General features: G+C 48.4%; 1 protein-coding gene across 1 annotated transcript in view; it reads right to left on the bottom strand.

Moving 5' to 3' along the window:
- The window catches only part of LOC148341062 (peroxisomal succinyl-coenzyme A thioesterase-like), a 74,747-nt gene extending 68,258 nt beyond the window's left edge, over positions 1-6,489 (bottom strand). The window contains exon 1 of the mRNA XM_088287274.1: positions 6,430-6,489. The gene's annotated coding sequence lies outside the window, so the exon portion shown is untranslated. The remainder of the gene's footprint in view (positions 1-6,429) is intronic.
- Between the last annotated feature and the right edge of the window lie 8,337 nt (positions 6,490-14,826).

The raw sequence follows: 14,826 nt of genomic DNA, 5'->3' as shown, positions 1-14,826 counted from the left end.
GAGGGCCCTCCGTCTTCCTGCGCTTGCAGACAAAAAGCCGCTTTGGTGTCATTGTGCTCTCGGCGGGTCCACTCCACCCGCACAAAGGCGCGCGCGGGAGGAGACTAACGACGCTTGGCGGCTGCCAAGAAAGCAGCAGACGGCGGCCAGCGCGCCCGAGGCCGCCGTGGCGACGCGCACGACATGAGCGGAATCCTTTGCAGACGAGCGTTCCGCTGCTACGAGAACACGCGTGGAGCAGCAACGCATACAAACACAAAAACAACTCAAGACTCACAAACATTCGCACTCTTAGAAACGACACAAACTGACAGTTGGGGACCTTCTCTGCCTCCTCTTGTTTGAATTACGCTGCATGTCGGTCAAATTTAGTACGTATTTAGGACTCATTTCGTGTTAAATCACGGAAAAATTCAAAATTGAATTTATAACAAAGCGAGAGCTCAGTACTCTCGCTCATTTTACGAGGAACTGCTGAATATTTCAAATTGTTCACGCAAATCATTGAGTTTGTGAAACATACAATGCAAAAAAAAAAAGAAAAATCAAATCATTCAAAAGAATCTCTCTCTTGGCAAACGTGTGCATTTTATCCTCCTCACCAGCTTCTTTTCACATGACAGTTCCCAAACATTTCCGTTTCCAAAGCAAATTTCATTTCATTTTTCCGCTTGCTCTCCAATGGCGAGTGTTGACTGCATCAAAGACTTGGGACCACACAGCTCTTAATCAATGAACCGATCAATCGGGCGTGTTGTTCTTGTCCTCCTGCTAAACACGCAGCACTCCCAAGAGGCAATAAAGACGCACTTCAACGCTCACTTGAGGTCGCAGATGCCGTCCGGCCATCAGGACCGGCCGGCTTTACAGTACAACGGCGCAGTCCAACAAAAAGCCCACGATTGGGCCCGTAAAAAACGCATGAACGGTCGCCAGCAGTCGACGCATTGTAGGACAGATGGAGACGGGATAGACCCAGAGCTCCCTAATTAGTGCGGGCGGGGGGATGCAACAGATGGGGAAGAGGCAAGCTCATAAAATGTGCAGCACAGGAACGCCACTACCAGTGTACGTTTGTGTGTGTGCGTGTGCGCGCGTGATAAGCACATTGGTCCCCCGGGTGAGCGCCTGAGTGATCTAACAGGGGCAATTAATTTGTTTTATATTCCCGTTAAGACCTGCGAGCGTCGACAAAAGGGGGGCTGCGCCACTCCTCGGGGACTTCTGAATGCGCTCTGATACAAAACGGGACCCACGGGGGACGCCGGCAATCACCACGTCCACGCCACTGCCGAGTCCAAACTTGTAAGCCAGAACCACAACAACGACGGGTAGAGGTGACCCACTTCTTTAAGGCAGGGGTTCAAAAACTTTTTGGTGAGACAAAAACGCCCTCGTAAGACTGCCGCGAACAAATGAGATGAAGCCGATTCAAGACGTGAATGGTAAAATCTGTGCTAGGACAATCTTACGGCTTGTCCGACTTTTGATGTCTTTGGGCGGGAAGGGGCAAAATTGGAACAAAAACAGCCCGATCGTTTCGATGCGTGTACCCGACCTAAATCAAGGTACCACTAGAATTGTACTGTTTGACCGCTTGTCCGTGTCCAAACAGAGCTCAAGAGACGAGGGACGCAAATTGCCGACATCCTGAGAGCATCGGGCCGCGGATCATTCCCACGCTCGCCGAACGTCTGCCCTTTTGTTCCAGCCCGGCGTCTCTGTCGGGCCGCGCCGCCTTTATCAGCCGGTGCAGCTCGGTTCTGTTCCAATTAGAGCAGCAGGCCCGCAATGCCGACCACGCCCACCTCCGCCAGTCCAACCGCATTGCGTGTGAAAGGAGCCCCCCCCCCCTTTTTTTTTTGCCCTCCTCGTCGTCATCCTGGCCGATGCTCTCCAGAGGACCATTTGGGGGTCCCGCTTGCCAGTGAGGACTCTCAGGAGAGCAATAGGACCGATGCTCAGAAAAAGGAGGCGTTAATGACACGGCGAAGGCTGTGAGAATGGCCTCCATGCATGCAGGGAAACATGTTTGATTGCAGGATGGAAGTCGGGGGTCCGCCCGCAATCAAGCGCACACACAAACAATTCCAACAGGAAAATGGGAGGCTGCCCAGTGCGAGGTGGGATGAAATTTAGTTGGGAGGAGCTCAGAGTTGAGCCGCTGCTTCTCTGCATCGAGAAGAACCAGATGAGGTGGCTCGGGCATCGGGTTGGAGCGGTCCTGGTGGGCGGTTAGGGGGGCCACCAGGAGGCGACTCTGGGATGACCCAGGATACACCGGAGAGACGTCGGTCTCTGGGACCGCCTTGGGATCACCCCGAAAGACGAAAGACAGCAAGCCTTGAATCCAGACAGGCCATGTCAATAATGCTAGCGTTAGCTGAGTTGGGCTGCCACAGGGCAAACGCGCGCGCACACACACACACACACACCCCCCCACACACACACACACACACAAAACGTCCAAGATTAAAATCTGGCCCGGCTACCTCTTTGATGAACCGAGGAGCCGCAAGTCTGGCTGCTGGATTAAGTTGCCTCGCCTAGATTTTCACACACACACATTTCCAGGGTGAGAGTGTGTGTCTGTAGAGCGAGGTTGGGGGTGCTGACACACACACACACACACACATCAACCCCCCCCTGGTTCCTTTCCATGGAGTCACCCAAAGAAAGGGCCGTGCCACAATGGCAAAGAAAGCACCTTGGAGATTAAGCGGCATAAACAAACGGCGGGCGGTCACGCGAGAGCCGCTTCCCCAATTGGATTGGGCGCGATCGCACGGGGAAGGCGACACCGGCGGGCCGATGGGTGGCGATGAAAGGGATCGGGTGCCTCGATTAGCGTCGGGTGGCGCCGATTAGCCGAGGCTAATGATACAATTACGGTGGCGAGCTCACAAGCTGTGCTGCGCCACAATGAAGGCCGATCGTTATCTCGCGACGGCGACCGACGCACAAACGGGACGCTATTCGTTTGACTGCTAAGCAGAAATTGATTTTTCATTTTAGTTTGACTTGTTTTCTTTTATGTTGAGTTTTTATTTTACTGAGACAATCGTCTCCTTATTTCTAAACCGTATTCATATATTCATCATCAGAATTTCGATTAGTCTTGAATGAATGAATCAACTAATTAATGTTCGGCTATAAAATGACCTTCTTCCGACTTTTGAGATTGCTTCAAACGGGCCTGAAAGTTTGGGGGGGGGTCAAAGTTCATTCTCGTGGCGCGCGTTCACGTCTTTTTTTATATCACCGGCATGCCGGCCTCGAGTGTTGAAAATGTTGCTCTGAGCTTATTCTCCGCGTCTCGCTCGTGTTTACTGATGCAAACGTGCCGTCACTTAAATCACAAAAACAATAAGAATAAAAAATAAAGTTGGAACATTTTCATTTTGCCAGTAAAGGTTACGAGCTTAAGAGAGCCAAGCCCCGATGGGCCAGTTCTGATGTTCTGACTGCCAAAACGCACCAAACGCCACAAAAAGACACAAACGCCGCCGTACGCAAGCGCCGACATTCTTCCAAACGTCACCGTGAGTTGCGGCTGGTTTCTGGAGAACCGCATTCCGTCCTTTTTCACCTGACTGCTTCCTGGTTGAGGCCGCTGCTAAGTGGAAGGGTTGTGCGCGCCTCGCATCGGCGCGCACGCACACACGCGCACACACACGCAACCTCACACAAGGAAGAATCGCCATGCTATGACATCATGAGGTCATCCTCTTTAAGACAACAGGCCTGACGGGGAAAAAAAGTTTCATTTTAAAAATGTGGTCATTTGTCATCAATCAATTGACCAAAAGATAAGTTAACAATGACATGCAAAATATTTTATTTCAATAATAAAATAAATGGCTAAAAGAAATGCATTTTGATGAGGCCATTTGAGGGGAAAAACGCTCAATGAAGGCAAGAAATGTTCGAGGACTCTAAAATGTGCACTGGAGGCTAAAAAAGTGGTTCGGAACGGCACCGAAACGAGACGAGATCAAGTCAAATCTTGCCTGGTGTGTTGCGCCACTTGAGGAATGTGCACGTTGTGAGACGTTTTACCCATAACAGCTCGGAAATACTCACATGCCGCGATCGGCATGCGTGTTTGCAGCACGGCATGCTGGGTAATTTAACACCTGCTCACTAAACCACAGGCACACACTCACACACACACACATATATGAAAATGAAACATGTACATAATGTGCTGGGCTGCCAGACGCATGCCAAAAAGCTGTCCCGCTGCACTCTGGTTCACCTCTCGCTGTGAGTTACGGGCATGACTCACCTTGCACGTATTCTGCACACGTGTGCGCTCTGATGGGAGGGCGCAGGTGTGCGTGTGTGTGTGTGTGTGGTTTACAGATGCAAAGGAAAGGTGCAATGAAGGCAGGGAGCGCATCTCTCATTGAAGTGCAAAGACCAAATCTCAAGGACGTGAAAGTATTTCAAGGACTCTTGAAATGGAAAACAAAATGGCCGCCTTCCTGTACATTTCCGAGCATGCCGTCGTGAGCCGTTTTTGTGTGTCTATTCCGGAGAGAGACGCCTCATGCTCATGTTGCTAAGCAGAAGTAAGAAGTAGCTGCAGGCAATACATTTTTTAAGAAATCCTCCAGGGAACAAAGATCATTAGAAATGACGAAGAAATGTTCCCTCAAACCCAAATGGCCGGCCGGCCAGCCGGCATCCTGTTATCATTTAGGGCTTCGGTTCCTTCAGACTTTTTTTGTGGGTCGACTCACGATAGACACACCTATCAAGTTCCTTGTAGTCAAATCAAACTGGCTTAAAAAAAAAACTGTGGAGGCAATCATCCCTGGAAATGACCACTAATTGGTCTGCTTCAACCCAAAATGGCCGACCTCCTGCAGGTTTTAGGGCATGGCTCCTGCCGACTTTTTTGTGTCTATTCATGGTAGCCACACCTTGCAAGTTTCAAGTTGCCAAGTCAAACTGGCTTCAGGGGCCGAATTTTCCCAAAAATACCTGGAGGCGCAAGCAAGCAAATTTTGCTGCTTACGCCCGTTTTTTTTTTTTTTTTGAAATGCGGATTGCTTTGGCCAGAGAACAACAACAACCCGCCTTTGCAGTGCATGATCAAGGCCCTAAAGAAGAGTTTTAATGTTCCGAGGAGCCCTGCAGCAGAAAGAACAAAGGAATTTAGCTTGTATTGGAACACACACACATTCCGCCCACCTACAATAAACCCCCCCCTACCCCCCCGCCTGTTCAAATGACTGAATTGGCCCTCAGATGTAATCTCAGTGTAAAATGTTGCTAGTGAAGCCATGCGTCCACACACCAGCGCACCTGTGCCAATAACCACTCCCCTTTACACCTGTCACTGCCAAGCGCAACGGAAGCCGCAGTGATCAGGTTCTAACTTGTGCCCCCCCCCCCACCCCCACCGAGTCGTCCCAACCAAAAGCCCACCACCGCAGCCGCCGCGGTTCTATCGCCACCAATGGAGCTTTAAATGAAAGCCATTATCCAGTCGCACTACCTCCCAAAACGGAGGTCCCAGGAGGGGCTTTATTTTGGGGGCAAGGGCGGGGTGTCCATTACGGGGGGGTCGGGGGTGGGGGCATCCATTACGGCTCAGGGGGATGTAATGTCCAGATGGCCAGGTGCTCCGGAGGAAGCTGTCGCCCCGCTCCGCTTTGCAACAATCGCCGGCCTTCATGGCCCGCGACCCCGCGGGGCTTCGGACCCGTCGGTCACAGCGGGGCGCTCAAGCGAAGATGAGGTGGGAGGCCACTCGCTTCGCGGAAACTTCTCGGCATGCCAAGCGCTAATCGATCGTGGTGAAAACGCGTTTTGGAGCTCTTTCCAAGAGACGCGCGATGCTGCCATATTGGTGTCAAGGAAGTATGGTGAACACCTGCAATATCATGCTTTATCTTTCAGACCCTGAATTGATTTTGTTTGTTTTGTTTTTTTTTTACAGTTTTCAGGCAAATTCTGATTTCGAGACGCGCACCTTGAGTGTAGTACGTTTGGCCAATACATGCCACAAAATGGGCCCGTAATATGTTGTTTGCTTATCAGGATTCAAGAATTCAACGTAATCCGAAAAAAAGGGAGTGACGATGAATGCTGTTTTTGTAGTTATTTTTCTACAAACATATTTCAGCTTTTTTTGTGTACTACAGAAGTGAATGTATGCAGAAGCAGTAAAAGTCAGCAGCATTGTTTGTCAAAACGACACAAAACAACGTGCGCATATCAACAAAGTGTCTTCTTACAGAACAAAGCAGTCGAGATTAAAATGAACACGCGCAACAAGTATAAACGAACAATTACAATGCATGTGCAGCAAGAACGGCGAGCAAAAAAAAATAATAATACTATCAATAATGCAGAGAGAGGAATTTGAGAATGAAAAACGGGATGCAAGTAGAAATTGACAGGATCTACTTTACTTACGTGGTCTCGCAAGCAGCACATCAACACGATGCATCATCTCCAAAACAACCCCAAGCGCCACTGCAAAAAAAAAAAATATATATATAAATAAATTATTTGATTTATTTTTTTTGGGGCACTTTAGCACAAGCAGTCGCCGTACACACAGGCCCATTGTGAGGCGGCAAAACACACCCAAGGGAAGTCGCCATTCAGCGCTCACTCACATTTCAATGCTGCAAATATGTTTTATGACAAATGAAGGCGCAAAGACACACAGGGAGACGCACGCTGCCCCCAGGGAGGGGGAGCTGACAAGTGCACATCTAGGATTACTGCTCTCACCATTGTGAAGGTGCAAATCCAACGAGGGGCCTCCAAATTGGCCGCGCCACACTCGCTTCATTCAATCTCCCAAAGTTGTGAGTGGCGTGTCAACACGAGTGATTTATGAGCGCACTTGTCATAAAGTGGCCATTTAGTTGCACGGACGGCCGTCAACACTCACACACGCACTGCCAGGAGTTAGTAAACACGTGGGAGGGGGTTCTAAGCAGGAGGGTGGGGGGCAATAGGCCACGGACGAGTCATATGCTCACCTGAGCTCAGCAACATCGTGATGATGACGATGGTGATGATGTCGCTTGAGTGGAACTGATAAAATGTATTCTGTCGATTAAAACCTCCGACAATATTTAGTTGGAGTGAAAGGACAAAAAAAAGTGGACCTTATTGCACTCTTTTGCTGATATTGTATAACCACTTGGCTGTGAGACAAAGCAACATTTCTGTGGTTGGTTAAATGGGGGGGCAGTCGCATAAACCAGATGAGAAGGCTCCGTTCCCACTTATGGCCTCAGCAGACGGAGAAATAGACGGACGCTTCTTGTCAGATTTTCTTCATCACTCGCTCTGCTTGATGCAGCCGTAAAACTCACACTAAACTAAACTGACTTTTTTTTTTAAAGATTGAAAGCAAGCAACCAACCAACCACATTGAAAAGCAAAAAAGAAAAAAAATAGCAACATTGAGAAAGAATGCCAAGAAAGTTGTATTTAATTTCAGTAAGAAGAATAAAATCAAAAAGTTGAGATATTGCATGTGTAAAATAAAGTCAAATTGTCCGACTGGAATTTTGGAACAATTTGTGCAAAGTTATTATAATATACAATGACTAACTATAATACACACAATATGGACAGTTTAGGAACATGTTGATATGCAGAACATTACACAGAAAGTTTAAATTTGAACAAGGAGTGAAAATGGGGTCATGTGGATATCAAAAGGGAGACTAAGCACTCCGGAATTCACTTTTTTTTTTCTCAACTGGGACTCCGAAAGTTTGCAAGGCAACAAACAGCAAGCTGAGAACATGAAAGAGGAAAACAATGGCGAATTTGAGACCTCAGATTCGCAGCACTCAAATCATTTGTGTGAAAAAAACAGTTCAACGTTATACATTCATTCACGCTGATCGTGACATTTTGTACGCTGCCAAAACAAAACGTTAGATAAAAAGGTTTAAAGGCAAATTAAAACTCACACGAATGTGGCGGTGACACTTCCGTCGGTACTCTGAGTGGTCCAGATTCTTCTTTGCTTGTTTTTTGCGAACAACAACAGCGCCCCCATAGGCGAGGCACTGCATTGCACCCTTTGAGTCGAGACCTGTCACAAGTTTTTGGGAAACATTTCAAACGAGCATGGTTGCTTACTTGATTTAGACTTCCGTGATGTTTTATTTGGATCATGTGTAAGACGACATGAATGCAAATCATGTTTCTTCTATTTTACTTTTCATCATCTGTACATTATTTGCATTTTTTTTAAATTTTTACTCCCTACATTTGAAAACAAATATTAATTTCTACTGCTGCCTAGTTTAAATAGACTTTTATTTTTGGGGCAGATGCAAACTTGACTTCATGTGACTTTAATGATGAGCACAAGAGAGAATGATGATGGAGATGGACGTGATGAAGACGAGGCCAGGCCAGGCCAGGATGGAAGAGTCGACTTGATGACGTGAAGAAGCAGAAGAAGAAGATTGATGGCGGCCTTGCCTCTCTTTCCTCGCCCCGGGCCGCTGCGCTCGCTGCTGCGTGTCCGGACCGGCTCCAGGCGTTTCCAGGTAAAACTGGTCACCCGAGTCCTCGCCTTCATCTTCAACCGCCCTTTCGCTCACCTGCCCCCGGGACACACCGCCCCCAGCCGCCCCCCTCCCTTACCCCACGCCCCCCCCCCTCCATCTGGCCCAACGGGAACAACAGTTGAGTTGACTTTACACAAAGACGACTTCCTGCTGCCAAACAACTTTTTGGATTTGTCCTCTTTGCCAACAAATGAAACAAAATGTCAAGTTTGGCGTGTAAGCTGGTAAATGCGTTCACGTGACTTTGCGAGAAGCCAAAAGGAGCGAGCACCAAGGAGGAAGCCGCTTTGCGCCGACATGGACGAGCAGCCGAGAGTGACTGAGCTAGTGAGTTACAATGCAAACACAATGGAGCCCCCCCCGCCCCCTAACACAACCGCACTGGTGACTTTTGATCCTCGCTGGGGCGACAAGACAAAGCCAAGCGGAGGCTTTAGGGTCATTCCAGCAGTGCACGACAATTTAGCAACAATATTTTGGAAAAACGGACCAGGCTTGATGTTTTTGTTTTTTTTCAATAGAAACAGTGGATATCTAAACAGAAGGACTGCAAAAAGTGTAAAAGGTTTGGTCAGAAGACGTAGTGTTTCGCTCTCAACAGCAGTTTTGCTGGATTTTTTTTTATGAAGAGAATACATTTTCTTTACGGCTTTAACGGCTGAATTTAAGCGAAAATGTTGCGCAACGGCTTTTTCCCAGGCAGTTGCCTCTTTTGCAATTTTCAGACAAATGTTTGGCCTTTGCCCCCCCCAACCAGTTTGTCCACATCGAGGGCCCGCCGCCGTTGGAGCGAGCGAGCGAGGCACCTGCTGCTGCTGCTGCCGCCGCCGCCGCCGCCGCCTCGCACTTCCTGCTTGCCGACCGGCGGGCCTTCGCGTAAACACGCCGGCTCGTTTGCCTGCAGTGTTGACAGGCGCCGCATTCCCGCTCTTCATCTGAGCTTCACCTGCTGACGCAAGGACCTGCAACACAAAAGCCAAGACGCTCTCACATATTCCCTACTTGCTCGCTGGGCTGTTTCGTTTCCTCCTTGGTGTGACTTTTGCTCAATCAGACACGTCGGAACATCTTCATTACTCTCCAAACATGCAATTTGACAATCGTCTAATCGTGCGCGTGTGCGTGTGTCTTTGGATTTTGTCCACAGGATTCCTTTTCCAAATGTTTTGGCTGGAGCGACAGCGCGTTAGCGTGATTTACAAATGTAATTTGTTAGCTAAGTGCGTTTGTATGTACGGCATAGCAAATCATTATTGCGCATTGCAATGAACTGAAATGACACAACTCTCTCCTCGTGACATGACCCGTCTGATATTTGTAGATGGCATATATTCTTTTTTTTTGTGACATATGATATCAGAGCGTTTTATATTTGACCAGAAGTTCTTTTGGGGAAGCAGGAACATTCTGTTTATTCTTTCTTGAAGCTTGCCTGGCACCACGAACGACACACTTTCTCCCAAAAATAAGCGAAGGCCAATTATTTCTCACATTCCTCTTTTCTTTGCGCACATTTGGAAGCGATGGACTTTTGCGCCAACTTGAAATCGTTTTAGACTGCAGGCCACAAACGTGTTGTTGAGGAACCTGAGAACGGTACCAAGATCGCGGCCGGATGGCGGGGGCCGACCGGCGAGAAAGGGTCACGTGTTCCGGTTATCATAAAAGTGGCGGGCCGCCTCCCGCCACCAAAATGCTCCTCATCTTCCCACTCGTGCAACTTTGCTTCTCTCGTTTCATTCTCATCTTTTGCGCCAAATCATCTCGGCGTATCGGAAGGTTCCGCAACATTCCCAGCCGAGCGCTCCGGCCCGAGTCGGCGGCAAGTCGCAACGCATTTCGTGTCGGGCAAGTTGAGTCGAGAACGACGAGCGTCGGCGGCACAAAGTTCATTTCTTTTCTAATCACGCGCTGATGATTTGAGTCTTCGGTTGCAAACGGGAGCGCCAAACGTGCAAAACACTTTCTCAATCAAATTATTGATGGAAGGAAGCACAATGAAGGAAAGGAGAAAGGGAGGATGAAGGAAGGAAGCATGAAAGGGGGCCAGGAAACAAGGAAGGAGAGAAGGAAAGACAACCTCTGGTTTTTCGGGTGTCTGCCGGGCCTTGAAACACGAAACCGCGACTTGAAATGTGTGCTTTCGTGTCGCCACTTTTTGGGTGTCCGCCCGAGCTCAACAACTGTGCTTGGAGCACTTCCTGCCGGCTCGCCATTGGACCACGCCGGCACATTGACTCATGGCATGTGTCAACACTGCGGGCCAGCGGACGGACGGGCCCGTGTGCCTTTTTTTGTGGTCGGCACTCGTGTGATGGCTCACTGGCGTGATCGCGCTCACGTCCAATTCCTGATGAAATGGATCAAGTCAGAAAGCAATCATGCGCGGCCGTGTTGACTTACAGCGTCGACGGCCGCAATTTGAACCTCCCAACCCGGCCGCCTTTGAGTCACGACCTGCCGATGTCGCGAGTCGGAGCCCGGTTTGGCTTTTCAAAGCGGAGTCGTCTATACTTTGGATATCTGCCGCTGCCAAAAAGTTGTCATCCAAGCGAGCGGCACCTGTCGGCGTTCAATCGGGCCGAGGATTTACGGCACCGCTCGGCAGGTGGCCACACGTGTCGGCTAATTGCTGCGCTCTTACATCAAAAAAAAAAAAAAGAGCGCAAGAAAGAAAAGCAACATCGGCGACAGTTGCGGCCATGCAAATGTTTGGAGGGCGGCACAGGTGAGCTGCAGTTGAGGCCTCGGGCTTGACGACGCGGCAGCCAATCAGACGACACCACAGCAAAGCACAACATGAAGCGCACAATTCATCAACCAGCTTCTCATGTCAACAAATTGTCACATTTTATGATTGGAGTCATTTGAGAAGATGTCACGGTCCGCTGTTAAAACTTGATTTGAAACGTTTCCCTTTCTTTGTCTTTTCCAAGTCATTTGCCGACAGGCCCAATGCAAATGGTCGCTTGCTTCAAAATAAATTTGATCTGCCGTCTGCTTTTTTTGACCATGATTGCACTTTGTGACTTTGGTTTTGTTATTTTGAAAGCCACGTTGTACGCCAACGGCGCCTTTTGAACGGATGAATATTATTTGGCAACTCACCGAACGTTAACGAACTTGATGGTATGCAAATCAACTTTGACTTTTGACCTTTGTTTTTTGGGTACTTTAGAACAGTTTTTTGGGGCGAGTTGAAGTGTGCTGCTTTCGCGGCGCTCGACAAGGATGCGTTCAATGCCTCTTTTTTTTCGACGAAGGATATTTGATATCGGATTTCCATTTAAATAGCGACGTGGCGGTCTGGCTAGCAGATATTATGCGAGCCTCCTTTCTTGTAAAGCCCCTGCGAGCGACGTACTTTCCATCTTAAATCTTGTTTTCGCATCAAATGCTTGATTTTCATGAACACGCCAAGCGTGCGTGCGTGTTTAGGAGGGTTTAGGCTCGTCAGCGGCGAGGCCGTCCAAGAAGCCTCGGGGGCACGTCGCTAAAAGAGATAATTATCTTTTATCTTCCATGTTGTGGCGGCAGATTACGGTTGACATTTACGATTGTTACTGAGACAATGCTACGCCACACATTGCTGCATCTTTTTTTTTTTTTTCCTTTACGAGCCTCCCGAACAAGCGAGGGAACTCCCACAATGCCGCAGTGCTTCAGCCTAGAGGTCTTTTCCCAAACCAAGATGAAAAAAAACCAAACAAATGTAATCCCGCGAATTATCTTTAATCTCCACCATCGTGTGTCACTTGAAATCATCGTCATGCGCTTTGTGCGCAGTTTAGCTCGCAAATGTTTTTCACAAATCACGGCAAAGCGCCGCAACTGAACTGGTGGACTTGTGTCCAAGTGCATTTGTGTCCTGGTGTGTGTGTGTGTGTGTGGGGGGGGGGTGCACTCGTCTACTCCTCGTGTGTATGTGTATTGTATCTTAACGTCACCACGTCCGAGTGTTCTTGATTGCAAGCACCCGCATGTCCTCGTGGACGTCTTCAATTTGTGTCCTCATTTCATTTTTGGCCTTCAGTATAATCTCTTTCTTGGGGGGGGGGCGATATGAATGTATTTTATTCTTAGTGTATTTTGACAAATGTTGTTTGGGCTCGGTCGCGAATGGCCTGGAATCGTGCGGCTTCACTGTCCTGCATTCAGATTCGACGTGAGGCATTTCACCCATCCTTCAACTCCTCGTGACCCTGAGTGAAGACAGATATTCCCCAACGTCAGACGCCACGCCTACAAATCTGTCCTCACTTGAACGTAAGAGGAAGACATGTGAACGGCAAGGGAAGAAAAACAAGAAAGCGACGGGGATCACACAAAGTTGACGACTTTGAGACGGTTTGGGTCAGACCGAGGCGATGGTCTCCTGACGGGGGGGCTGGAACCTTCCCTTGGGAAAAGAACCGTTTCACAGGGCAAGAACCTTCTTTGGATTTTAAAAACTTCACATCCTCACAGGACTAAAACCTATTCCTGAACTGAGTGATTTAGACATCTGAGGTCCAGACTCTCCTCTGGGTAGCAAGACCGACTCTGACGAAACCACTTTGCAAACTGGAACTCATTTCCTGGACTCAATCTTTTTCTTTGAACCAGAACCTTCTCTCAGGACCAGAACCTTTTTTCAGAAGTAAAGCCTCGCTGGACGACAGCCTCCTCTTGAGACTCGTACATTCTCTTTGGACAAAAACCTTCCCTTCGGACTACCTACTCCCAAGATTAGAACCTCTTGGATTTCACTGGGGTTTAACACCTGTCAGAACTACAAGCGTCCATCAGGACTTAAATTTATCAAGACTAAAACCTTCTCCCTTTTGACTTGAACCAGCTCTCCAGAATAAAATCTTTGGTCTAGACTAAAAGCTTTTAGGACGAGACCCCTTGTCTCTGGGTTGACCCAAACGTGGCGTCATATTCACCAGAGAAAACCCAGGTGGGACGACCCAAAAAACGGAGTTGAAGCGCCAGGCAGGGTCAGATGGAGGCCACGGGGTCCCAGCGTGGGGCAAATCTCCCCTTCAATCCCTCTCTACACGCGCACACACACAATCGCCTTTGCCATTCCCATCCTCCCCTTGACCTCGCTACTAAAAACAGCAGCAGATCTCCGCATTGGTCACGCGGCTCCCGAACAAATGACGCCGACTAGCTGAGCCAAGGCGGGCGCCTTACTTCCTTAATTCCTCTCTCTGCGCTCTGTGAGCGATGGCGACCAGTCCAGGGTGCGCCCAAAGCCCACCGCGGTACGCTCTAGCGCACTCATGATCCGATAAGCAGTAAAGAAAATGCTGGGGGGGGCGACTCCAACAGGGAGGAGGGCGAAACATGCCATGGTCCTCTCTCGTTGTTTGATTTGCGAGTGTTTACATGCGCACTTCCCGTGGAGGTTTTTCCTGTCACGCAAAAAAAGGACGGCTCGGGATCACAACGCTAACATGTCAACAGAGATTAAACTAGTTTTATTATTTTGAAACAAGGGAAGGAGGGAGGGGGGCAACTCGGTCGGGTCAGGTTTACCAAACGAAAAACACCAAGAAAAGCAGCCATATTTTACACGAGTGATTATTATTATTCAATTTTTACAACCATTCAGTCTGCATAACATAAAGAAATAATTCTACATCTTTGTTTCTTTCGTATTTTTGGTACTCTGATTTTTTTTTTTTTTTTTACATACAAATAACAAATACAGGAACTTCTTTTCACAATGCATATCATCATCTGTCAGGTGTGTGCGTGCATGGGGGTGTATGTGCGTGTGTGTGTGTCAACACAAACCAACAGGCCGAGACTTAAAGCACATCCAAAAATAAAAGGAAAGGCGTCAACGTTTTCTTTACACGGACTTGTGGCCTGCGTCCTCGCGTTTTCGTACCCTTCGTCAATTTTTTTTTCTCGTTAGATGTATTTCATACAATTTGTACAACCGTCCTGTTAAACAGGTGCAAGACCAGCCAGGAAGTTTCGGTGAGGTTTTTGGATGTTTGTTGTTTTTTTGTTTGTTTGTTTTTTTGTACACAAATGGAGATCCTTTTCCGAGGAGGAATCAAACGTCCGAGCAGTTGGAGGCGGTTGCCCTCTTTGATTTTATAAAAATAAGATCAACTGAAGTTTTCTGTGGAACTTCTCAGTCGTCCAAGTGACGGTAGTCCGCAAAAGGTTTTTGGGAAGCGACTGGATTCTGGTTGGGTGCTGAAGTGGTGTCCACTTTGGTCCAAAAGGCTTCTTCATTTGGAATTTGTTACGGCAGCGA

The sequence above is a fragment of the Idiotropiscis lumnitzeri genome, chromosome 2 (assembly GCF_059441095.1).
Source record: "Idiotropiscis lumnitzeri isolate Australia: NSW breed Sydney's pygmy pipehorse chromosome 2, RoL_Ilum_1.0, whole genome shotgun sequence".
NCBI classification, from domain to species: Eukaryota; Metazoa; Chordata; class Actinopteri; order Syngnathiformes; family Syngnathidae; genus Idiotropiscis; species Idiotropiscis lumnitzeri.
This window is presented reverse-complemented; position numbering and strand designations above follow the sequence as displayed.